The sequence below is a fragment of the Glycine soja genome, chromosome 18 (assembly GCF_004193775.1).
Source record: "Glycine soja cultivar W05 chromosome 18, ASM419377v2, whole genome shotgun sequence".
In the NCBI taxonomy this organism is placed as follows: domain Eukaryota; kingdom Viridiplantae; phylum Streptophyta; class Magnoliopsida; order Fabales; family Fabaceae; genus Glycine; species Glycine soja.
In genome coordinates this window covers 39,146,624-39,171,016 of record NC_041019.1, presented here as the reverse complement: position 1 = coordinate 39,171,016, position 24,393 = coordinate 39,146,624, and the positions used below count along the sequence as shown (strand labels likewise).

General features: G+C 34.4%; 1 long non-coding RNA gene and 1 pseudogene across 1 annotated transcript; both read left to right on the top strand.

The window, feature by feature from the left end:
- The first annotated feature begins 7,868 nt into the window (after positions 1-7,868).
- Positions 7,869-20,241, top strand: LOC114397236 (annotated as a pseudogene).
- Positions 20,242-21,588: 1,347 nt separating this feature from the next.
- On the top strand, positions 21,589-23,201 carry LOC114395684. The gene is made up of 4 exons (XR_003663084.1): positions 21,589-21,923; positions 22,014-22,088; positions 22,692-22,858; positions 22,951-23,201. It is a non-coding gene; the product is annotated as an uncharacterized LOC114395684 (long non-coding RNA).
- Positions 23,202-24,393: the final 1,192 nt, after the last annotated feature.

Sequence of the window (24,393 nt, the reverse complement as noted above, 5' to 3'; positions counted from 1 at the left end):
TTCTCCTTTGAAAACTATTTTATTTGGAAATCCTTCCCAAGACACCATTGAACCACTGATGGAGGCTTTGGAGGAAGATTATAAAGATGGAAATAAGATAAATGAATCAAGGCAGTTTATTGAAGGAGTATTGGATCTTGAAAAGAGAATCAATAGACTAGATACATTGACTTAGAAATTAAATATAACAAATTTTGTCATTGTTGAACAAATTATTAGCTTATAAACCAAATCTTTACCATTTGTTAATATGTTTTACTTATTTCTGATACGAGCATAATAAAATGACATGAATGTTCAAAAAATCAAACTACAACATGATCTTGTAGGATTTAGCAATATGTTTGTTTGTGTATGAAAGGTATGTATTTTTATAATATCTTTCGACATCAACCTATGCTTCGACATGGTATGCGTGCACACATGCACGAGCAAAATTTATCCATTATGTTAGTTGAAATTGGAGGTGATGACTCCACAAAAGTTAAGGAATAGCAAAGAAAACAACTAGCGATGATAGTTTCCTTATTTCTCTATGTGCATAAGGGAAGAAAGGAAAGAGCACGGTTACAAAGAATCTGGTGATTTTCTGCATTCAAGGCCCTTGGTGAAGAGTCATATGTCATGACTCTTGGTGAAGAGTCACATCTCATGTTTGTTGCGCATCTATTCATACTTTCACTTCATATAAGTGGACACCAAATCTCAAGAAAGGATACAATCTTTAAATAATTTTGAAAATTTCACATAATCACCGACCATTTTTAAAATATATCTGAACCAAATGGTTTAAGATTAAACATACTCAAGTTAGTGCACAAATCACGTTCATCAATTAATCATACAACTTAATGAACAAATATGTCTCACCTGTTTTAACAAAACAACCAAATCCCATGATTCTGAAAATCACATGGTTTTAGATAAACGTGAGTATTGGTTAAACAACTTAAACAACAACAAACATACAAATAGAGAATCAAGAAGATGAAAGTATAAAAAAATTGTAGATAGTACAAACTAAATATCTCTCACCACAAGCAACCAATAAACAAACCAAAGATTTAGATTTAAGAATTATGTATCTTGAATTGGCTCACAAAATTCCAACTCAATCCAACATTTAATGAAGTCGTAAATGCAATTTTATTATGGCTGCACGTGAAATTAGAGGAATAACAAAATCCCACTTCCTACTCTTAGAGAACTTGTTCAATGTACCTTCCTCCATTACTCACACCATTTGTTGAACATATGTACCTTTGGTATCATTTTATTACCTCAGTTGTTCAAGAGAAATCTAATTGATCTTTTAGATGTTTCAAACTTTTTAAAGTCATTCCATAAGGAAGGAACTTTGTCAATGATTCAAGATAGAATCATTAACTTTCATCTACATCCATATTGTGTTTGTTCATAGATATTAAGCATACATTCAATTTATGCACTTGTTTCATAAAAGGCCTACTGTCAATCATCTGATAATTATAAAAATAATTGACAACAAATTTCTTATTTTATCCCATCATGTAGATTAAAAAAAGTGTCACACACGTACCTTTTAAGATGTGTCCCATTCAAATATAACCATCATACTTGTTTTCTAACGGGCTTTAGCAATGATCTCATCTTCCCTATTGGTTGGGATTGGGGTGTTGAAGACATACATACCTTTTTCAAGGTGTGATGATTGGAGACGCCACTGCAAAAATAAAGAAATACCTGATAAATTGAGTGTGATGATATTGCAAGAAAGAACAAAAACAAAATTAAGAAAAGTGCAATTTTCCAAGGTATGCATATAAAACACTAAACATTAGGCTCGACTCATCCCTAACAATATATGTAGATATTGGATGGAATATAGTGTACAAAGAATCTGGTGACTCCTTTATTTTTTTTTTGTTTTGTAGTGTTTTTCTTCATTTAGATTGGTTTTATTAATAGATCATCTCATCCCTTTTAGTGAAGATATTTAACCTTTTAATGATATACATCCCTTAAACCTTGGTGAAGACTCACATCTCATGACCCTTAGTCAAGAGTCACTTCTCATGACTTTCGATGAAAAGTCACTTCCCATGTCTCTTTATTATGAGTTGCATCTATTCATACATACACTTTATATGAATAGACACATATTTTCATGAAAGGATACAATCTTTCATTAATTTTGGACATCTTTCATAGATTATACTCCCTCTATACTCATATATAAGCAAAAAAGTCCTCTTGTTTCTTGGACTCAATTTAAGAAAATCTAACTAATTTCACCCCTATTTATTGATGTCTTTCCTAAAACAATCTTCATTTAATTGTAATTCAATTTTTATGGAGTCATTTTTATTCAAGGTATCAGGTTTGAATGGAGGACATTTTAAGAATAACCTTACTTTCTACTTGAGATTAGTAAAATTAAATGATTTCCACTAACTTTCTTAATCTATGGGAAGTAATTATTTTTACTTATATATGAGACCAGAGAGAGTATTAATCTTTGTCGTGTATATATATACTATAATTCCTTTCAATTCTGTGAATTTCAATTGGAAACTGCAAAAGTTTATGTCATGGTGTTATGTTATTTTGTGTCTACATATTTCTAACTTAATAAATATAATATAGGTATCGATATAAGTACTTAAATTCATTAAAAAAGACTAACTTAATTTATGTATAATGTGCAACAATATCTACTCTTCATTCAAAAGTAAATAGCACAATATATGAAGATCTTTTATCCCTACCAAAAGCAACAAGGAATTTTTTCTGCAACTCAAAATTAATTTTCCTTCTAAATAAACTTTTACCTTAAACTCAAAAAATTAAGTAGGAGAGAATGTCCAATAAAGAATCATAGGCAAAAGAATGTACTATACATATTAATCTATGAATTTTTAACACTGTAGATTTGTCAACAAAGGCGTACTTTACTAGTTAATAGACTTAATTGTACATTTGATATCTTTACTTTATCGGTTTTCTTAGGAATGTTCATAAACTGATTTTATCAAATAACTTTATGAATAAATCAAGCAAAAAACTAAAAATCAAATAAACCAAAAGTTGAACAAATTAAAATATAATAAACCCATTTTTTTTTGGATAAAATCAGATTTTGGATTTCATTTTGAAATTCAATCTAATCCAACTCAAACCAAATTTATACATAAATATATTTATCTGATTAAAAATTTATATTAAAACTCAAGTTTACATTTTTTTCTTCTATAGAGAATTTATAAAACTATTGCATAACTTATACTTATCATATAAAAAAAATTTATAAACTTTACCAGTATAAAAAGTCATGTATGTCTAGATTTGGATGAGGTATGACTCAAAATCCAAAGTTAATCATATAGAGAGAAATGTTCATTTTACTGAAGGATGTTCATACAAGACGAAAAACAAAAATATTACACACTCTCGTTTTTCCATTAGTTTTCTCGGCAAATCAATGAGTTAAATTATAAGTGACCCCAACTTTTAAAGCTTATGAAGCCTATTTTGCAATGTTATCTCCCAAATTTGAGTAGCATCTCTACTACGATACCAGTTATGAAAACAATGCACGAATTCTAAAATGCAACACTTAGCAGAAGGGTCAATTTGTAAAGTTCATATAGCAATTCAATTCTAATCCATATATAACATATTTTATATATATTCATATTCCCCAAGAGTCTACTTTTCAAATATAATTTTATTTTCATCAAACGTTATGTGAATCAAACAAAGTAAAAAATTGTGTGAAGTATGTCAAAGTTGAAATTTGTAAAACAGCATGTGTGCACAAACTTTCAACACCAAATAATTTAGAAATGACTCTAAGAGCCCATACTCATGGAGGATAACCTCCCAAACCAAAATTGACATTAAAGAAAATAGAAACTCTCAATACCTTGAGAGATTTGAAGTCTTCTAGAGTTCAAGAAAATGCAAAACAAAATGGATTGATGAAAAACCCTTGTCTGCTAGAGCTCCCTCCTTGAATTTGATGTCCAAGGGACAAGATTTGAGTTGTAAAGGTGAGAACTTGACGTAGGATGACCATGAAGTTAGATAGAGAACACAAGGCAAGAGATAAAAGCTCTCTTATCTCTCCTAAAACTCTAGAAGTGGATGCGCATGAATGAGGACCAAGCGAGAGTGTTTACATTTCTTGTATTGTAACCCTACATCTTAGAGTTTTGGGTCATACCCCATTGGCCCATTAGGTTTTTGGGTCCAAATTTGTTTCATTAGGATTAATTAAAGTTTCATTATTCATCTTGCAAGAGACTTTAATCTTCTATCTTTCATTATATTCTACTCCTCCCCATTCCATTATAATTGTCATGTAAGAGAAAAAAATTCATAATAATTGTCATTTTAGCTTTTTAATGTAACATTAATCAACTTTTTTTACTTATATTCTTAAAATATTAATGGTAGACAAAAAAATCAATAAATGAATTAATGATGACCTCTAGTTTCTTGATATATTAAAAAATTATTCTAGATTCCTATCGTTAGTTAAGTGATAGCGTGTCTATTAGAAATTTAAAATATAATTTCATGGGATTTGTGAAATCACCAATCTTTATTTAAAAACTAAATTACAATTTCTAATAGTTAAAACTCACCTAAATCAATTAAAGATGAGTTTTTTGAATCCTAGAACCTTGCCGTGTCTCACCTCAATGCTTTTAGAAAAAAGATCAAATATATTAATAATTGGATGGGCAATAGACAGAAGAAGTGCCATAGCACCAAGCCTTAGTGAGTTCAAACAAATGCAAAAGTAAAATAAATCCACAAAGTTACTCACCCATGGTACACCTTCATGAATCTCCCTCCCTTCCTAATATCCTGTATGCACCACCGAAGGCATAGACCCACCTCTATGCTTAACTCAATGTTGACCTCTCGTTCCCCTTTCTCAATGTTTCAAAATGCTTCCCACTATCCTCAAAATCACAAGTACAAATTTAATCTTTTTAGGCTAAATTAACATTAATTGTTTTTCCATGTAGAACCACTAACCATCTTTCATCACAAGGATCTTGAAAATAAAATACATGTTTAGCTTGTTTTGAGACGGAGGGAGTAATCTATTATTAGTTAGCTTTAATTAAGACAATTAAGGTTAATTAAATACTGGTTAACTAATTAATAATTAGAAACATTAATTATATTAGCTCTTTGTCTATTTAAATTATTTATATTAGGCCTACACTAATTAATTAGTTAATTTGGTGTTCAAAACTCTAATTTCTAAGGTTTTCACTAAACTTGTTTCTTTTTACAAAATTGTCATAAATTGGTCGACTTACAACTCCTTACTTTGACTTTGGTTGATTGTTTTTGACATTTGGTGGGCTAAGCCTAAATCTAATCACTTTTAAAACCTTTACTTCAATTTCTAATTTATGAAACCTACTACCAAATCGACTCATCATCCAAAATTAAATAGTACGTAGTATAGGAAGATCTTTTATCTATACCAAATAAAAAATTATTTCTGATGGAATTCAAAATTTCTTTACCTTCAATTTTTTATCTATGAAACCATTACTTAAAACTAAAAATGATAACATAGATTTGGCCAACTTTTTTACCCTTCACATACGCACACACACAAAAAAAAATGTTGTCCCTTTTATTGAATTTGTATCTATATATCTGGCTTAATCCTGTAGCTTCCTCCTTGAGAAGGTAGGTTGGATTCATGTTACTTTTTTATGAAACCCAACCCTAAACAACTTGGTCACAAACAAGTTGATTTTGATTAAGTGAATTGGTTCTGAACATCTAAATTTGTTTTAAACTTTTTAAAACTGAAGTTTTGAATAAGGACAAAATACAAATTATGAAAAATCACCTTGAAGCTACACTACTACAAAATTAGCTTTCTACATCGGTTAAAAGCACCCTTCTACATCGGTTGTCTCGCGTCAATGTAGCCGGCGATGTTGAAACTGCGTTGTCTTTCTACATCGGTTGAAGAACCGTCTTAGAATGCTGGTCATTCTACATCGGTTGTGCCCCCGAACCGATGTAGAATTATGCTCATTCTAAGACGGGTATGTTTCTAAACCCATTGTAGAATGCCATATTTCTACAAGCATTCTACATTGGTTGTTCTAATAACCGATGTAGAATGGCCAAAATTCTACATCATTTGTGGCCACAACCGATGTAGAATGTCACCCCATTTATAACCATTCTACATCAGTTTTACGTATAACCGATGTCGAATATAAAGTAATCCTACATCGGTTGGTCTAGTAACCGATGTAGAATTATTATTATTTTTTAAATATTTTTTGTTCCTGAATGGCAATAACAATATGCATATTGAGAATGAAAATATTAATATGAATATACATATTTAATGACTTAAAAGTAACACCAGATACTCTGAAACAAATACATTTTATAACTGCTGTAAATTATACTATTCCAAATAGGTAATGGATAGGTTCAAAAAGAATAAAAAAATCATTAAGAATCAGGCCTTGCTTGCATATTTCAAAAGCATAAGAACTAGGGCATGTTCAAAGACAAAGAGTACAACAACACACACACACACAATTGGTTGGTGTGTGTGTGTTGATTGAAAGCACCTCATCAAAGTCCACTCCACACTAAAATATTTTATCCAGCCTTAGCACCCTAACAGTCAAGCAACATATTAATTTTGTATTTTTCAACTAGAATCATATTATGAAAATATACAAAATAAGAAAAAAAAAAGAAAATGTTAGGTTTCTCCATGTCCCATCAATCAAAATTGCCCCACCGGCGGCGCCTTCACCTACCTCCGTGTCACCTTTGGTCCGTGCTTTCCAATGTCACCGTCGCCAGAGGCTTGACGGCGTACCTTGGCACCACAATCGGAATCTCCTCCACCAAATGGCGCCTCACAGTGCCGTCTCTTCCCAAAGGCTTCAACGAAATAGACTTCATCGTTGTCGCCGTCATTTTGCTCATCACTCTCGTCATCTGCTACAGGTGCTATCCACAGTTCTTACAATGAAGCTTCATTCTCTATCTTGAGACTCTTGTGTTATTATTTACTGTATAAACCTTAGGGTTTTCTCATTCCTATCTTCTACAAATTCTCCTACAAGGCTAGAAATATTTCTGAGCAAATATACCAGATTTTGATTTTGATTACTTTAGCATGCAACTCTATATTAATGTTGCTGCATTGTAATGATCACATCTGCAACTTACTAAAATGTGACGCAGCTTAGGCATTTGAATGCTTTTTGAATCACTGTATTTGGCGTATTTGGTTTGGCCGTTAGCCAATTCAATGCATGGATATATATCGCACACCTACACCGGAGATATATATCAGTTATGGCTTTGTGTTCAGTTTTTCTCAATCTTCATCTTCTGCTTTTTGTTTGTTTGACGATAGAAGCGTTAGGTGTGGCAAAGCCTTCAGTAGCTAGTTACCTTAGCCAGGAGATACTGGCAGAGCAAGAAGCTGATAGAGTGCATGGATTACCTGCGCTGCCTCCGGTGAAGTTCAACAATATGGTGGTTATATCACTATCAATGAAACTCAAGGAAGAGCACTGTTCTATTTGTTTTTCGAGGCCACTCACAAACCAGAACAAAAACCCATTCTCTTATGGTTCAATGGAGGTACTTTTTTTTTAATAACCCAGCTCTTCATGTATATATTTATATTGCAATCGTTTTTATTTAGTGTTCACTCTCATGACTAATACATGATAACTTAACGAAAGGTAAGGGTAATTTCTAGTGAATTTAGCCTTTAAATCTTGCACGCCACTCCTAACGCTTTTGATAACGATGTTTGTTCCTACTTCCTACATTCCCTTCTCTCTTTGCGTGTCTCTGTCTCTGTCTACGACTCCGTACGGGTTTCGGTACGTTCCATTTTTTCGATCTCACACAGAAAGCGATACCCACTTTGCCTTTTTCCTCTCTCACTCTCCTCATCTGTATCGTTGTTATTTATCGTTTAACCGACGTCGTTTAGATTCGGGTATGTGAATGAATGCAATGTCGTTCCTTGTCTCTCTTACGATCGGAAATCCGCCTCGATTGATTCGTTTGTTGATTGATCTATGATTCTTCGGTTCTGACTTTTTCCTTTTCGGGATTCCATTGATCCAGCTTGGTTGTGGTGTTTCGATTTAAAATTAAGATTTTTTTTTTGTTTTGTTTGGTTCTGATGTTGTTTTATTGGATTCTCTCGAAATTGCTTTTGTTGTTGTCAAATGTAGGTCCTTTTCTTTCTTGGTGTTAATGTTTTCTTTCCTCTTCTTTATTGATTGATCTATGGTTTTGGGTTTTGATCATTTGGGGAACGGATTCAGCTGCACAATCGTGTTTTTTATGGATTTCTTCTAGTATAAGTCTCATATGTGGAAAGTTCTAGATTCCCTAAAGTTTGGGATTGTTGTTCTTTGTTTTTCCTTGATGCAGGGGTAATCTGAGTGATGTTGTAATCCAATATTAGTCTTGTTGTTTGGAGGGTAAAGGGTTTAGTTTGTTGATTGACCTGTAAACTTGGGTTAGTTTTTTATTTTGGATTTTTTTTTTTGGATTTTGTTCCCTAATTTAATCCATTTGAATAATTAGATTAATTGTGTTATACATGAATGCTTGATAAAGGTTGTAATGGCTTAGCTAGTGAGTATTCTTGATCCTGGGTTGGATTTGTTGTTATTAAAGGTGGTTCTTGTTTTTCCCTTGGTGCAGAGGCAATCTAGGTGCAAATTGCTTGTCTTGAATAGAATGCCAGGTACAAAGTTGTAGTCCTGTGTGGCGTTGAGATGTTGATTTTGGGAACATATTTTTGTTATTTTGGTTGTGTTTTTAGGACTGTGGTTTAGGTATTGACTATTGATTTCTATGGGTTTAGGAGAAGAAGTATTAGCTCAAGAAGATGAGAGGGGTAGATGTTTTGAGCCTGAAACCTCTGAGGATGAGTGGCGAAAGTCTCGAACTAGATCTCTTAGGAGAAAAGCAATGACTGCTTCAACCAGACTCGCTTATAGTCTCAGGAAGCGTAATACACGTGTAGCAAATAGTGACTTTGCTTCAATTTTCATAGAAGATGTCCGCGATGCTAACGAGGAAAAATCTGTGAATTCATTTCGTCAGGTGCTACTTACAAGAGATCTGCTTCCAAATTCCCATGATGATTATCATGAAATGCTGAGGTAAATGAATTTGTCATAGAAGTTTCTTTTCTATTTGTGTGCTTTTTCTCTTTTAACTGCTCAATGTTATTGCTTTAGAGGTGTTAAATAAATGGAATATTATGGTCTATGTTGTTCATATCCTGTTAAATGTTGATTTATCTGCCAGAAGTGCAGTTTCTATTTTACCTTAATTGAGGAATATTAATCATGCAAAGTGCATCTAAAACATTGTCTGGAGTGGCATTTTGTAGCTTCTTCCTCAATAATTTACATGATTTTTCTTTCTTTGAAGTATTCTTTATCTTTTCAATAGAGATCCCGATATTTGATTATTATTGATGTTCATTACAGAGATTCAGTAAATGCGCTATTAAAGGATTGTTCGTCTAAATTGCCATTCTTTGATGTTTGAAACCTTTTTTCCCTACAACTTCTGGCAAAAATTAAAATATGTATTTTTCTAGACATGTTGTACAAAAGAAATATTTTTAGACTTGCAGTATATTAAAGGCTGGTGATGTTTTCATGCTGCAGGTTTCTGAAAGCCAGAAAGTTCGACATTGATAAAAAAGTCCAGATGTGGGCAGATATGTTGCATTGGAGGAAGGAGTATGGAGTAGATTCTATTTTACAGGTAAAGTTTGGTAATTGGTTGTTTACACCTTTTACTTTTTAAAGAAGCCATTGTATACTAATTGTTGTAGAAAGATTGAAGGAGCTTAGCAGAGTTTTGAACTAACAGCCACCCATAGTGTGTAATTCTAGAGAGGAGAAACCCTGCATATATCCCTTTTGGAAGATTTTCCAACATTATTTGTTTGATCATGAATCACTATAATCTTTCAATTACTGAATCATGAGTTTTGTGATAAATAATATGTAAGAATTTGTATATAAGGAGTATGAAGAGGTACACTGTTATTATCCTCATGGCTACCATGGTGTGGGCAAAGAGGGCCAACCGGTTTATATTGAAAGACTTCGCAAAGTTGAACCCAACAAGTTGATGAGTGTCACGATAGTTGATCGATTTTTAAAATATCATGTTCAGGGATTTGAGAAAATGTTTAAAGAGAAATTCCCAGCATGTTCTATTGCAGCAAAGAGGCATATAGATAAAACAACAACAATACTTGATGTGCATAGAGTGGTAAATTCTATGCTTACAACAACATATCTGAATAATTAAAATAGCATCATGAAGAAGTCTAAACGTTTTATTACTTGGTATATTTTGCAGAATTGGGTCAGCTTTAGCAAAGTTGCACATGATCTTGTTATGCGTATGCAAAAAAATTGATGGTGATAACTACCCTGAGGTAAGTAAATGTTATAAGAACTTGAATCTATCTTGATGAACAAATCATAGTTCATGCACTTCCTTTTTTCTTTTTTTCTTTTTTTTTTGGTTTAGTGATCTTTAAAGTGACATTCTCAACTTAAGAATTTGATTCTGAGATCTTTTAAGGAAAATTCTTAAAAGAAAGAAAGAAAAGTAAACAAGTTTATGTTTGTTTGTAAATGGAGAGAAAAAAGGAGGCAAGCTATTCATGACAGAGGAAGGTGAATTTAGTACTGAGTAGGCCTCTGTATGTGGGTGCTTCTGCATATTCTTTTCTTTTCCTCCAAAGTTCAGTTTTTATTTGTTTTTTCTTTTATTTCCTTAAACATGCATATTATCGTGCAATATGTTCACAGGGTGCATGCATGTACATGAACTCAACTGCATGTAGGATTTAGGTCTGGAACCTGAATTAGGGATACAAATTGCAATTGTGTTCAATGAACCCACAATGCCATCCTAACATACTTCCTACAAATACAATAATACAATGATAATACTTAAATCATAGCATGCTCAGTAACCCCTACTGCAAAAACAAGGTTGCCATAGGTAATTTAGGTATACAGTCATTGTGCACTTCTTAAGTTGCTCATTTTCTTTTCAAACATTAAACCAAATGTTCATTGTTAATACTGGTAGTGGGTTCAAGCTACTATGGAATACTGCAAAAGGTTTTCTTGATCCAATGACCACAGCCAAAATACATGAATTTATCTATTTTTCTTTGTATCTTTTCTCTTTAGAAAGGAACAAGCATTGTATAAATGATTCATGCTGAATCTACAGGTTTTAGGCAACAAGTTTCAGAGCAGACTGTTACAGATTATAGACACAAGGTTTGTGTTTATGTTTGTACTGCCCCAGTTAATTAAGGGCTTCTATGTCTATTATAATGCCTATCATGTGAGCATTCCTTTTTTTGTCTTTTTTTCAACAGCCAACTTCCAGATTTCCTCGACGGCAGTTGTTCGTGCCCAAATGATGGAGGGTGTCTTAGATCTGATAAGGGACCTTGGAATGATCCGGACATTTTGAAAGTATGGTATTATTAGGATTATGTATCCCACATTTGTATGAAATCACATTTAAGAATTATTGCTCAATTGCACAACTAATACTCCCTTGTTCTATTTACAGCTATTGCATTCTAGAGAAGCAATGAAGCTAACAAAGTTTGGAAGTCCTTCTGTTGCTGATGGGGTTGATGTGAAGTCATATGCCAGCAAGGTCACACATAAATTTAGTGCCACTGCAGTATTTTGTTGTACAATTCACAAGTCTTATTCATACTCTTTTGCATGATGTAAAGATTTACTGATAGGTTCTTTCTTCATAGGTTAAAAGCACTGGAATATCTGAACCTCTATCAGCGTCAGAAGTAAGATTGAATCCTTCAGCCTTCGTACAATCTGTTCCTTCTAGTGAAAAAGTGAGCTGAGTTTATATTTCCTTGTTTTTTGTTTTTATCTTTCTTAGTTTCTTATATATTTTATATGTTTTAGTTTTAAATCCTGAGCAGTTTTTCTTATATCCCAAACAAGAGGCTTTACTGACTGACTAGTGACTACTACACATTTTATACTTTTTTTAAAAAGTATTTTGCTCATGCCATATTGAAAGGAAGTGAAACAAAGATTATGACTGATTTATGTTATGACATAGAGCTGACAATAATCTGAACTCTCCAGCTTGCTAATATCTAATCCTGGTGATTGGAGCCTTGACCAATCCAATGCAAATATTTTCTTGTACTTTTGAGAGTCTCATGTTTTTAAAGGTTCATGGTCAAATCAAGTATCTTTAGTATCAGGTGTTGTGTTTTTCATACATTATGCCTTGCTTGAACAACTTTTGTAGGTGGAAATTATGCATTAGAGACTAGGAATTAATTTTGATGCAACACAAAATGTTACTCACGCTCATCTGATAGGAGAGAAACACAGAGCTCTATCATGGAGAAATAATAAGGACATAACATCCTTTTATTTCTCTCATTTCCCAGACTCTATGAATGAAACTTACCTCTGGAATCTATTCCAGGAGTGGGGAAAAGTGTGGGAGGTGTTTATACCTCAATCAAAGAATAAACAGGGTCAACGTTATGGTTTCGTCCGCTTCAAAGGCGTGGAGGACGCAGGTTGGTTGGAGAGACAACTGGATAACAAAATCTACATAGAAGGGAAGAAGTTGTTTGTCAACAAACCCAAGTTTCAGAGAGGAGGTAAAAGGGAAGTGGGAAGAACAGGGGGTGAAGTGGTTCGAGTAAGGAAGGTATCCATGAATCCTATGGAACCCAAACAAGCCAGAATCAACAGTACGACCTCCACTAGTATGAAATCGTACGCTGAAGCTGTCAAGCACGACCATAAGATGAAAAAGAAGGAGATTACGATGCCTTTGATGGGGAAGAAGGGACCAGAAGTTTCTGACGTTTCCGTAGTTATTCAAACTGGGAAGGACAAAACTAGTTGGTTGGATAATCTCTGGGTGGGCCGTTTAAAAAATAGAGGTATGTTTGAGAAGGCGGTGGATGAGGTTTAGGAGATGGTAGGTATGGATGTGAAGGTATCATACTGGGGGGACGACACCATTATCCTTCAAGATATGGACGAGGCTAAAGCAGACAAACTCAACCGTAGAGAACAATCCAACGGAGAGTCAACCATTTTTTCAATCCAGAAATGGACGCCAGAGATGAAGACTGAATTCATGCTGATATGGATTCATATCTGGGGTGTTCCCCTGGAGATATGGGACACAGAGCACTTTCAGACCTTGCTTTCGACATTTGGAGAGATTGTTGAACTCGACGAGGAGACAGCCGACCGTTCGAGGCTTGATGTCGCGCGGATTCTGATTCACACAAAGGAGAAACCAATCTTCTCCAAATCGATGATGGCTATGGTTAATGACAATGAGCATCACTTGTTTCTGAGGGAGGAGGTAGCTCGACCTATCGGAAAATGAGGGTGGCGGCCGGAGTTAGAGACTTTTCCGCCATCACCGTTCACGACGGTAATGGAGGATTCCGACAAAGATTCCATTACTTGCGTCCCTAACGGAGCCTCGTCGGAATACAGGAAGGACAAGCGGAGGCGAAGGTGGATCAACGACATCAATCTATGGTGTGCAGATTCCGAGGTCTCCTCTGATGGAGACGTGTCACTTCACCAGCGGGAGCCGCTTCCTGCTATGAGCTTGCTACACTGCGCCACGCGACAGGAGGTCTTCAACGGTCCTCTCACAGAGCCTTTGCATGGAAGCGGAATGGAGGCTCGTAGGATCTCTTCCCTTGCTCAGAAGACATTGCCGATTGAGGAAAAAGAAGACGCTGGCCCCAAGGAAGATGACATAGTCAAAGGCGCTGACCTTAGGGTCCTTCAATATAGCCCAGAGGATATTACTCCAGTTCTATGTCCTGCGGTCAATACAAGTTTAAATTCCCCAACTAAAGTGAGTCACGGTTTGAATAATAGCATTCACAATAGGGGGCCAGAAGGGGTAATGCAGAATTTGGGCCTGAATATTAAAGGCCCAGAATCAATTGGAGAAGAAACTACCCATAACCTCAAGGTGTACTCTAGAAAAAAGGTGGGTGCAGGAAGTAGGTATTCGGGCCACACAAAGATTGCTGAGACCAGTAGGAATGACAATAAGTCATCACCTCTGGACATTGCAGACAGTGGCCTCATCTATAGGGAAGATGATGTGTCAGGGGGGGTGCACCCAGCTGATGTCGTTACACCTCAGACCCAGACCTGTCTCAGCCCTATTTCTTCAACCAGTTTCACCAATGCTCTTGCAGAGGATGAGGAGGTTTTCCACCATGAAATAGCTAGACACTTGGGTTTGACTTTTGATGGTCACTTTAGTGAGGATGTGGTAGCTTCACCAGCTATGATGGGAAGGAATACTCTTGCCTCATGAATATTTTAACCTTTAATTCTAGAGGCTTGGGTGGGGCTGTTAAAAGGTCAGCCATTAGAAAGCTCACTTTGACTAACAATCTTGATGTTCTTTGCATCCAAGAAACAAAAATGGAGTCTATTGATAGAAAACTATGTCAGTATTTATGGGCTGACTGTAATGTTTCCTCGGAGTTTGCTCCTGCAACTAGTTTTGCTGGTGGCCTCTTATGTATATGGAACAATGACTCTTATATAGTAGACAGAAAGGTAGTAGGGAATGGGTTTATTTTGTTGGAAGGGAAGTGGATTAAGGACAACAAAAGGGTTTCCATAATCAATGTCTATGCACCCTGTGAACTTCAAAGAAAGAGGCAGCAATGGGAAGAGATCCTGCAGTTGAAGACAGCTTCACAAGCAGCCATGTGGTGTGTATTAGGTGACTTCAATTCTATAAGACACCAAGATGAGAGGGTGAGCTCAGCCCAGTCTGTAAGTGTGGATCCTAGCATTTCTGAATTCAATGCTTGGATTTCAGACATGAACTTAGAGGATGTTAGGTCTGTTGGGAGAAGATTCACTTGGTGCAGACCTAATGGCAGTGCTATGAGTAGACTGGACAGGTTCCTTATATCAGATGATTGGCTGCTGCAGTGGCCTGACTCTACACAGTATGTGCTTGACAGAGACTTTTCATACCACTGCCCCATCTTGTTGAAGTCAAAGAACATAGATTGGGGGCCAAAACCTTTCAAGGTTATGGATTGGTGGTTGAAGGACAAGGGTTTTCAGCAACTAGTTCAGCAGCAATGGGACAATTATCATCCTCCAGGATGGGGAGGATATGTTCTGAATCATAAAATAAAACTCCTCAAACAGTGCATAAAGCAGTGGAGTTTAACAAATGGTGAAGCTAATGCTAGAAAAGTTATTATGATTAAAAAGGAGCTGAATGCTTTGGAGAATGATATAAATGACAGACCTCTATCCCAAGTGGAAGTCACTCTTAAGAAATCTCTTCAAGTCCAATTGTGGGAGGCAGCTTATGCATATGAATCTATGTTGAGACAAAAGGCTAGAGTTAAATGGCTAAAAGAAGGGGACAACAACTCTACGTATTTTCACAGATTGATCAACCATAGAAGAAGAAAAAATGCTATACCAAGTATTTTCATGGATGATGTGTGGATTCATGAACCTTGTAGGGTTAAAAATGCAGCTGTCATTTATTTCAAAGACAGATTTCTGGAGGAATGTTCTAACAGGCCAACACTGGATGGTGTTTACTTCTCCTCTCTGGATCTAAGAGACAAAGAAAGCCTAGTGTCCAGATTTAATGAATTGAAGATCAAATCTGCAGTTTGGGATTGTGGGGGGGACAAAAGCCCTGGCCCGGATGGCTTGAATTTTAATTTCATTAAACACTTTTGGGAGATTTTTTAAAATAGACATCATGAGATTCATGGATGAATTCTATATCAATGGATCCTTTCCAAAAGGAACTAATGCTTCCTTTATAGCCCTCATTCCAAAGATTAATGACCCCCAATATTTCAATGATTATAGACCCATCTCCCTTATAGGGTGTGTCTATAAAATTGTGGCAAAAGTTTTGGCCAAGAGGTTGGCTGTTGTATTACCTCACCTTATAGATGAAAGGCAAACGACTTTTATGAAGGGGAGACACATTCTTCATGGTGTCTTAATTGCCAATGAGGCTATAGCTGAGGCCAAATCTAGAAGTAAACCCTGCATGGTCTTCAAAGCGGACTTTGAAAAGGCATATGACTCGGTTTCTTGGGGTTTTCTTGACTACATGCTCATGAGGATGGGATTTTGTGAAAGGTGGAGGAAATGGATAAATGGTTGTCTAACTACTGCAACCATATCCATTTTAGTTAATGGGAGTCCATCTAAGGAGTTTACCCCTAAGAGAGGTCTAAGGCAAGGTGATCCCCTTGCACCTTTCCTCTTCAATATTGTAGCGGAAGGTCTCACAGGTTTGATGAGGTCAGCTGTGTCCAAGAATCTGTTCAGAAGCTACATAGTGGGATCCTTAAAAGAAGAAGTGAACATCCTCCAATATGCTGATGATAGCCTGTTTTTTGGAGATGCTACTAAGCATAATGTTAGAACCTTAAAATGTGTTATGAGGTGCTTTGAGGAGGCATCTGGCCTCAAGATAAATTACTCTAAAAGTCACTTTGGTTGTTTGGGTAAATCTGTAAGCTGGTGTAGGGAAGCTGCCCAATTCCTTAACTGCAGTACTATGGATTTTCCTTTTATTTACCTTGGAATTCCAGTTGGGGTGTCCTCTAAGAGCTGGATTGTGTGGCAGCCTATTGTAAGGAATTTTGAAGTCAAACTTGCAAAATGGAAGCAAGGAACTCTATCAATAGGGGGCAGAATCACCCTTATTAATTCTGTCTTCTCAGCCTTACCTATCTACCTTCTATCCTTCTTTAGGATCCCCAAAAAAGTGGTGCAAAATTGTCTCCATCCAGAGAAATTTTCTGTGGGGAGGTCACCAAGAGGCCAACAAGATTCCTTGGGTGAAGTGGGACAAAGTTTTTCTTCCTAAGAACAAAGGGGGTCTAGGGATTAAAGACCTATCTTTATTTAATGAAGCTTTACTTGGCAAATGGGGGTGGCAGCTGGCTAATAATCATGACCAACCTTGGTCTAGAATTTTAATCTCTAAGTATGGTGGGTGGAAGGAGTTGATTTCTGGTGGAAGGAGGAACTTCACTTCCCAATGGTGGCAGGATTTGAATAGCATCTTTCAGCAGCAACACAATGACTGTTTTATTGATAATTTAAAATGGAGGGTGGGAAGGGGGTCCAGTATCAGTTTCTGGAAGGATAAATGGATGGAGGACAACTGTAATCTCCAAGGAAAATATCCCCAATTATATTTAATAAGTAAACAGCAGAATTCATCAATCAATTCTATGGAGATTTTGTGGAGGGTAGGTGGGAATGGAAGTTATCATGGAGAAGGGACTTTTTTGATCATGAAATTCACTTGGCAGCTGATTTCCTAGCTGAGATCGATTCTACTCACATTCACCAATCCAGCAGAGATTTCCTTTGGTGGAAGCCAGATACTAATGGAATTTTTTCAACAAAATCTGCCTACAAAGTGCTGCAGGAGTCTCACCATAGTGATAGTGAAGACAATGTTCTTAAAAGTATGTGGAAATTGAAAATTCCTCCAAAAGTGAGTGCTTTTTCTTGGAGATTTTTCAAAAATAGACTTCCTACTAGGGACAATCTCAGAAAGAGACAGGTCACAATGTCGTCTTATAACTGTCCTCTATGTGACCATGAAGAAGAATCGATTTATCATCTTATGTTCAACTGTGAAAAGACTAGGAGTCTTTGGTGGGAGACAATGAGATGGGTTAATAGAGTGGGTCCTCATTCCATAGATCCAAAGAATCACTTTTTACAATTCACCCAGTGGAATAGCAAAGCTATGACAAACAAAAGATGGGAATTTTTGTGGCTAGCCCTGTCCTTCTCCATTTGGTATCATAGAAATGCCATGCTTTTCAAGAACCAGCCGTTCACTCCTGAAAAGGTCATGGATGATGCCTTGTTCCACACCTGGTCCTGGCTAAAATGTGTGGAGAAGGACTTCAATATGCATTTTACTTTCTGGTCAACCAATCTAAAGGATGTTTTCTCCTAGAGGGGATGGGTTTGTATTTTTGTGGGCTGCCTTCGGTCTCTCCTAATGGGATGCAGACTGTAATTGTCTTGCTTTTATCTTTGTATCTTCAGTACACCTAGTACTGAATTTCATATATAATATATTGATTTTTGCTGTGCAAAAAAAAAAACAATTAACCAATGGTATAATTAGTAATATCCTCCATTAGAGACTATGTTAATTGAATTTGGGTTAATATGATGCCAAATTTTGTGCATTTTATTTTTATTTGCATAATTTTTTTTTGTATGCATTCACGATATATATCATATATTTCAGCTGCTATGCGACTTCCTCTAGTTATCCATGATGCTATCCGTTATATGATATAGCAGATTATTGGCTTTCCACCATATTTGTGATCTGCAGTTGATAACACTGGTATCAAGTAAATTTCCAGTAGAATCCTGTAAATGCTAGTCCATTTTTAAAAATAAAAAAAATTGTACAATTTGAAAATGAAAAATTCAATGTGCATCAAAATGTTGTCTGTGCATTTCTGTAGAGCACTTCATTGCATGTTGAAAATGGACTACTTTTAAATTCAATCAATCTAAAATACAAAGATCGTTTTGATTCCTGCTAGTGGTCCTTTGTTGATACTTGAAAGTAGGTCATTTGTAAGTTACACTGTAAATCCTGAGGTTCGTAGCATGTCTCTATATTTACACTTATTTCAAGCTCACCCTCTCTAAATTTACATTCACAACAAATTGAAAAAAATCTAGAATATAGAGCATTCAATATCTCAAAATCCGAAAGAATTGCAAATGTGATTAACAACTACCATGTCTATTTGCCATGAACAAAAATTCACCAGTATTCGTTTCTTACACATGATTGTAAGGCAAAGGAATGCTGTGGTAACCCTTAGCTTATTTTAGTGAAACCAATGAAGACAGAACTGATCCAAATGAAAAGGAATTCTATTACTATAGGTGTAGTGTTATGTATATTTGTACACATGTCATCTTTTTATCACAGCAAGAATAATTTCATCACAGTGCTACCAAATTATGGTTGTGGATGTCAAAACTGTAGTATGAAGGTATGTATGTGATTTAGGGAACAAAATGGGGGATGGTTGATGCTACTGTGAGTTACATGCTTCATCGGTTTTGAGTTTATGTAGATACTATTTCATTTTGATATTAGCATGTGAATCTTAATGGTTTACTTATCCAAAGCTATAGATATCTGTTAAATTCAAGAAAAACAGATTTCTTTTCTTTCTTGTTGAACATTGAGGTTCTGCATCTTACCTTTTGTCTTTCAGTTTCTTTGAATGATAAAGCACTTTCTTGGTTCCCACTTCAGCTTAGTCTGTCATTTGGGATAATTTTTATGCCATTTAAAAAAGTTGAGGATAAGTTAAACCAAAAGAAATAGATTTCAAATAAAATAGAAATTAGTAGCTTAAATATTCAATTGGTTATTTTTATATTGGGTTTCTCTGAATAAATTGATGGTTAATAGGCTATTTTCTTGGGCTCCATACCAGTAAAGCCATTTGATAGAGATATGTCTATGTAATACCATAGATGCCAAATTTAAAAATTTTAGGATTTGATTGATTAAACTTTAAACTTAATTGAAATAAACAAAATGATGCAGAACAAAATTGGAAGTCTATAAGATTTACTACTTAAGATGGTTAAGGGAACTCTTAGGTAAACTATTTAATTAAGAACTTATTCTATAAGCTCTGATCAAATTAGTGCTTATTTACAAGTTTAACTTTGGAGCTTACTGAAACAAGTTAAAACGAGTTTATTTGGATTAGGTTCTCCATGAAGCTTATTTTAATAAGCTAAAGAAAACTTACAATAACTAAGGTCACAAGTCATTTCCATAAATCCATATACGCTTGTATAAATGCTCCCTAGAAGATAAATTTGAGGAACTTGTCTATTTCTCCTTTTGTGTGATTATAGTCTTTTATCTTTGAACTTTTGCTGAACTATAGGTTATCTGCAACTCATATGATATGGAACCATATTTCAGAAAAGGATGAGAGACTCTGCACCTACCGACAATGTACTTGAGCCTTTAAATGCTGCCAGAGAAGTTGTTGGGGATGTTGATTCAATAAGTATGTGATTCCTTATCACAGCTTCTTTTTCTTCTTCTTCTAATTAGGGGTTGATCTCTAATTCATTCTTTTTGCATATATTTATTAGAGGATGAACTTGTTTTATGGCTTATAAATGATGATAATAGAACTTGCGGTGTAACCTGTGAACAATATTGGTTTAGATGCCTGACTTTAGCCATGAGAGCATGAAAGGAGAAACATGTAGTTTAAATTTGTTAGGCAAATTATTTCATTTTGTCCATGCTTAACCAAGTCACACCCACAGAATGAGAGGTCAGGATGGGATGGAAGTTCCTAGGGAGATCTGTGTTTCAAGTACGGGATTGATATTTGTTACTTTGTTTTTCTTAGTGCCAGAGACTTCAATTGAAATCTTAGTGTGTATGTGTGTAGTTTAATATTAGGCTCAAATATGTTTTTTATCCTTCTAAAATTCGTGAAGTTCGGATTTTGTCCCTGTAAAATTTTTCGTCTGTTTTTATCCTCATAAAATTATAAGGCTTAAATATGTTTTTGATCCTTAATAAATATCCGATTTTGGATTTACTCCCTAATAAATTATTGTTTAGCAATGAGTCTTTAATAAAACAACAATTTTACTTTTGATCCTTGACATTTATTTTTAGCCCCTCATAAATTAGCAAATTTTGTATTTGCTCCATGATAAATATTTCTCATTTGTTGTTAATACAGACTAAAACAAAATTTGCTAATTTATTAGGAAGCAAACACAAGATTTTTTAATTTATCAGAGACACAAAATATCTAGGATAAAAATAAAAGTGTTATTTTATTAGGGACTCAACACAAAACAAAAATTTATTAGGAAACAAACACATAAATCGAGTATTTATTAAGGATCAAAAACATATTTAAGCCAAATTATAATATGACATTTTTTGGCCAAGAGCAATCTGAATCTATGTGTATAACTTTTTTACACTGGTTATATGCATAACTGATGTAGAAAAAGTTACATTTACATTGGTTATATGTATAATCAATGTAAAAAATCATCATCGTAGGTTTGAATACAAGCAAACCTTGCTCCAAGACAAAAAATGGCACATTATAATTTTATGAGGATAAAAACGGATGAAGTTTTTTGTAGGGACGAAATCCAAACTTTAATAATTTTATAAGGACAAAAAACATATTTTATCCTTCATATTATTTGTTGCTGAAAGTTGTATCTCACAACTTTATCACTAGTTTGAGGCATTTGGAATCTTCATTTTGTTTCCTTTTCTAGTAAGGAGAATTTTGTATTCTATACTAAATGTAAAAATTGGTGAATCTGATAGGTGATTCAAACAACAATTATCTCAGAAGATTACAGGAGAAGCCAATTCCATATATTATAAGTATTTTGGCTCAAATCGCAGTCAAATTGTTAACTTGTATTTATGTAGTATTTGCGGCATTGGGGAAATGTTTTGTGGTTCGCTCTGTAGACAACCAACCAAGAAGCCATGAGAAAACCAAATCGGCTCAATCCAATTCCGAGGAACAATTAATGACTCCGGCGATAAAAGAGCCACTTTGGCAAAGAATTCAGAATTTAGAGGCAGTGGTAACTGAGATGGCTAATAAACCTAATACAATTCCTCCTGAAAAAGAGGATATTCTTCAAGAGTCATTGAGTCGCATAAAATGTATAGAATATGACTTGCAAAAAACAAAGAAGGTAGTGCCAATCTACCACAATTGTTCACTTTGTGTTTCATGTTTAGAGATTTTACAGTATTGTGTTGATTGAGTTTTCTGCTCATGTTAGGCCCTGCTAGCAACTGCTTCAAAGCAAGTTGAGCTTGCCGAGTCATTGGAAAGCTTAAAGGAGAGTAAATTTGACGTAAGTTGCTGTTGCCCCCCAGTTTCGGTTTGAAAAAATATATAAATTTAATGGACTGTCTTATAATGCTGCTTTGATCCAAGTGCATACCTTTCTATTCATCTGATGAAAAACAATGAATTACGTTTATTTCTACTGAGTGAGTGTTAAAATCTTTTGCCCGAGATTTCTCTTTAGAGTACACACACAATAACTCCTTTTTATATCCTATCCTTCTGGTAAAAATTGCAGAAGTCCTTCTCACATAGTTGAGCTTTCAGTATTAAGGACACATAAATGCTAATTTGTATAGGAAACTCTTCCAAGTGGATTACGATTGTAAGGATCCAAAAGTAAAGCTACATCCACCACCACCATCATATTCTCCTCACTATACCTTAAATTGAGGTCCTTGATCAATTTGAGTTGTGCACATCTCTGCATTACATTTTACTAATATATTACTCAGTTTGAGTTGTGCACACATCTTATTGTATTGTTTTAACGTGTTATTCTCAGAAGATGAGGTCGTAAATGGGTTTTGGTGATAAGCTTTTCTATTTATTTGAATGCTTGTATATAGTATATACAGATGATAAATTGATAACTTTTCCTAAAAAACAGGGAAGAAATTCATGTTGGCCTAAAAATAGAAGTTATGCCCCAGGAAGATGAGCCCGTTTTTCAGCATCAGTTTGCAGTCCATTGTTTTTGATACTTTACAGCTGAATTACTACCAGAGCTAAACTTCTATTGGCTTATATAAAAGAATTACTCTCATTATCATATAGGTGACTTTCCTTCTATTTATATAAACACAATTTTATACTCTCTGACTCCCTGAAAGAAACACTGGTATCTTGTAATATTCATTTCTTTTCAGGCTTGAGGAATGTGGGCTATGGGGAGTGCATAGCCCCAATGTATAGAAGGCAACAAGAATTTTTTATGAAGATTCTGGACTTCAAATACTCCTTTTAAATGTATAACTGAGTGTGCTAACCACATTTATTTTCTTATTGGCTTTTCTGTACAGAGGACATATACACAAAGTATGCTACTCAAATTCAGATGTATTTTAATACCAGATGCATATATGCACAAAAGAAATATTTTCTGTAATACATTGTAACAAATAGCGAGCGCTTAACAGTAAATCTTGGATTTTACTAGAGGATGTGCTTTCCCCGGAAATTTTTAGTTTTGGATTATCTTTGTTACTCTAGTTTTTAGAGAAATTACTTTTCATGGACTTTATAATGGGTCATTTTGTTTAAAACTTAAAATAAGTAATTTTAGAATAAGTTTTTTTTTTCTTTCAAAAAATGCTTATTTAATAAGTAAATAGGATTTGCTTATCCAAATAAGCAGAAAAATGTTTATTTTAAGTAAAAAGTAATTTAGACAAACACATTAAAAATAAAATAAAATAATTACTTATTTTATTAAGTTTTTCTTCAACAAATAAGTTTAAATCAATTGACACATTACGAAGTGTCAACGGGCATGTTATTAAGCCACTATATCTTTTGGTTTGCTTGTAATTACTCCCCTTCTCATGAGAACAATGCTATTGAATTTGGTAGAATTCAACTGAACTCAAGAATAAGAGTGAAATGTGGTTTGTGACTCTTAATTAATCCTGATAAAAGGAGTGATCAAGTAACTGCGAGGGTAATTCTAGAAGAGTCACTCTCTATCCTCATCCTTCATATTTTAGTATAATAGTTATATATAAGTTACTTATTATAAATGAAGAATGATAATGAAAGAAAACTCTTTAAAGATTATTCTTTATAATGATAAAAACTATTGGAAATCAGCTCACTTGAACCTTTTAAAATAAATAAGGGTCTTAGTTATGTGTAGCTTGGGAGTATTGGCGTTACAGGCACGAATCCAGCTCTCTTGAAAATTTTCATCGATATAAATATATTTTTTTAAAGTTAATTAGTATAAAATTATATAAAATTAGTTTTGTATGTTGTTACTCTAATACTAGTTAATGTTAATTAGTATAAAGTTGTGTAAAATTAATTGTGTGCTTGTTATTATAAAAACAATTAAGGTTATCTTCATCTAATAAAAAAATTTAATTTCAATTTTGTATAAAAATAATTTTGTTTATGAAAATTATTATTTATTAAAAGTTAGACATATAAACAATTATAAAATTATAAAGAAAGAAAAAAAATTAATTGACATTAAGAACTTTAATTTTTATTTCCTTAATCTAAAGGTATTAACTGACATTTGCCTATAGTTCGAAACTTCTATATATACTGAAAAGACTGAAAAATTCACTTTTAAATTTTAATAAAACAAA